This window comes from Amblyomma americanum, chromosome 5 (assembly GCF_052857255.1).
Source record: "Amblyomma americanum isolate KBUSLIRL-KWMA chromosome 5, ASM5285725v1, whole genome shotgun sequence".
In the NCBI taxonomy this organism is placed as follows: Eukaryota; Metazoa; Arthropoda; class Arachnida; order Ixodida; family Ixodidae; genus Amblyomma; species Amblyomma americanum.
In genome coordinates, this window is record NC_135501.1 from 121236157 (window position 1) to 121239684 (window position 3528).

Consider the following 3528-nt stretch of genomic DNA (forward strand, 5'->3'; position numbering starts at 1 on the left):
TTGAACCTAAATAAAGAATATTTTTTCATTTCTATCGTTGTCGTTTAATTTGGTGATTTATTTATTTAGTCTTAACATTCGCCTTCTACTGAGCGCGGTTACAGGGAGAAAGACAAATACATTTCAGTTGTACTGCAAACAAGGTACTGTCCTGGTATCCAATTAAAAAAATAGCACACTGTTTCTGCAAAAACATATCAATGATTAAATGGTGTTTCGAGGAAAGTAAATGGCGCAGTGATTGTCTCACATATCAATGGTTACCTGAACCACGCCGTAAGAGAAAATATAAAGGATGGAGTGAGATATAGAGAGAAAAAACTTTTACCTGCAATCGTCAAAAATGAGACAAAAAGAAAGAGGAGTGCCATAGTAGAGGGTCTCGGAATAATTTCAACCACCTGGGCACCATTAACATTTACTGGTTAGCACAGCACACGGGCGCCTTTCTGCGTTTCCCCGCCACCAAAACGCGGTTGCCGCAGCCGGGTTTGACCACGGGAACTCCGGCTCAGCAGCCTAGGGCCCTAACCACTAAGCTAACGCGGCGGGTAGAAATGTCTTTCCTTGTTAACTTTCGGGCGCTGCACCCCCCTAATATGAGCATGTGGCAGCAGGCCTTCGAAGTGCGATATAGGTCTTTCCCAAAGCCACTCTGAACTGCAGCTAAAACCTGTGTTTATAGTAAAGACCACTTACGTTATGGTAGTTCTTCAATGGCACAACGAATGTCCCTTGCCGACGCGCTGCATTTGCGGTTTGATTCTCAGTACCCTGAGGTCCTGTGGAACTGAAGCATAGATGCCGTTAGCAGCTGCGCCCAATACATAGTGAGCAAAGATTTTGGAGCGACGCACACAGAGGAGTAGGTAATCATGCTGGAAATGGAGAATGTTTAGCCGAAAAATCTCATAACGACGCAGTGAGTGAAATGACCAAGCTATTACAAACTATTTCCAATAGCTAAAGCAGCTATTTCTGTAACTAACTGGACACAACAAGGGGCTGAAAAGAAGATTAGCAAAAATACTCAAAATGGAAGCGCAGAGTCAATATATATATATATATATATATATATATATATATATATATATATATATATATATATATATATATATATATATATATATATATATATATATACGTAGAACGGAGGTAGAAAGAGCATAATATCCTTATTCAGAAGTACACGACATAAAAATGTAATAGCAGCAATAAAATAACGGCGCCCTCACGCGCATTTAGGATGGTTATTTCATATTTTGTGGTGTCTCCTTGGCAGAATCTATGTATTTCCTGAAGGAGGAACAAAGAAAATGTCAGAAATGTGGTGAGAAACTAGGTGCTGCGAAGGGATATTGAAATTTTAGACTTCATTTTCATTCAGGCAACACATAACGCTTACGATAGTCACACAAGAGAAAGCGCAAATGTGTCTGTCTACGATCGGCATTGCTAAGGACCCCTTTAAAAATCTTCCGCGTAATAACCGCCCTCTACCAAGCCGGCGAAAGCACCAAACATGGTTCACGAACCTTTCTAGGTGCGATATCATTCGGGGTAAGGTGGAAAGACAAAGGTTAGCATTTGCTTAGACGCATGAATGGCTTCTACGTGGTTTTAAAACAGAAGCTTTATACAGCCCATTAGCAACAAAACCCAGCGTCGCTGCTGGTGTCCAGAAACAGCAAATGACGTTATCAGGAAAGAAAAAAATTAATTTTTAGGGTGCGGGGAATTGCGAGGCGACCACGCAGTCCATAGGCCAGAAAACCGCGTTACTTTTTGGCTACAAAAAGTTAACCTAGTGTATGCGTTGCCTTGCTACTGTATGAGAGCACCCTGAGGCTTTCCCCTTCCTTTTTCAGGACCTAAGCGCGGTCGCAACATGGACAAGAAAGACTGACACAAACACAGGCGCTTTCTCGTCCGTGCTGCGACTGCGCTGTTGTCCTAAACGATGTTAAACCAACAAGTTAGCCACTACATATTTCCCGCACTCTGTTCACTTTGTGAGTGTCAAGAAAACAGCCGCCTGTGTCGCTGTACCATGAAATTCCAATGGTCAGTAGTGTCATTTGAGATAGGAAATATCATGAATTCTATACGTCCTCTGTCTGGCCTATGTAGGAAGCTTCCAGCTTAGTCGAGGCTGCTTTCCGAGAATGCACTTCACCTTTTACACTGTACTGCAAGATATGCTGCTCTCTTACCATATCCCGAAGCGCGTCTACATGTAAAAAGTTGTCAACATTACCTCGGGCAAAACATTGCCCACCCTCGGTGATTCTCTCATCTTCAGTGTGATACGCCCTATTATAAGCTAGAAAAGCGTATTTATATCTTACTTTTTCTCCCGAATTATCTATTAGCCCAAACTTTATCTAACACACAAGTTTCAACTCTAAACATTGATGTTCGATGAGGCAAGTGGCATTCTCGAAACTTTAAATCAGCTCTTCTTGTGTTTTTCCCTTACTCTGGTAGTTACACAACTGCAGATTGCATTACATACTGCATTACCGTTACAGGTAGCAGCATTGCATACATAAATGAATAAGTAGCTCACCTTGCAGAATGCCCAAATTCCAACTGCAAAAAAGCGCAGACAACAGACAAAAAAGCGAGCGAATTCATTTTTAGGAACTGAACGCTACTTGGCACTTTGTACTGTGCTGAACCACGGGCACAGTGGCAGTGAACAGATCACCACACAGCGTGCACTAACAACCGCTGAGCAGCGTAATCACTGCTGCCGACGGACCTTTTTCGCGGCGTCAACTGCGGCGTCGCCAGTCTTGCATGCGCATTTATGCTGCTGAGGATAGCGCTTCGAGGTGCTTGACCTCAATGCACAACGCTCCACTTACGGACAGCAGAGTACTGCAACCTGGGAGAAAGGAAATCCATGAACGAAAACACATCCGCGCGTCGCCCCATTATCGTTATGAAACATGTCCTTTCAATCAAAGCAACCATGGTTCAAGTGATAAAAAATATGTTTTGACCAAAGCATCCCGTGCCGCGGACAGTGAACTTATAGACTTCACTTAAATAGCAAGTGTGTTTGTGCTCATTCTCCAAAGAGTGTACACGTCCTTGAATGTTATGCTGAGTCCGGAGTGCGTCACTCGACATTCTTTTGGGCTGTGACCCACCACGCACCCAGCACGTATGCATGTCGCTTTTGTAACACTTTATTTTTACTTTCTCTTACTGATTTTAAGGGTTCGAAGTAAAGCGATTGCGACACTTAGGAGCCTAGGTGTCGTAGAAGTCGTAGAAGAAAAATAAACCATTTGGGGTAAAAATGTGGCTTTTTCGGCATATTATTGCCAGCATTGGAGGAAAGCAGGAAGCCGGTGGATCCTCTTAAGTAAGAAGCTGGTTAACTATTTTCTGTTAATTAACTTTTTAGCGATCACAGTAGGCAGCTGATTGTAATTAGAGATTTCAGCCGCCGTTAATAATAGCCATATCAGTTTTCAAAATTTCGAAAACGCGATTATCCTCGACACTGTGGCTCGA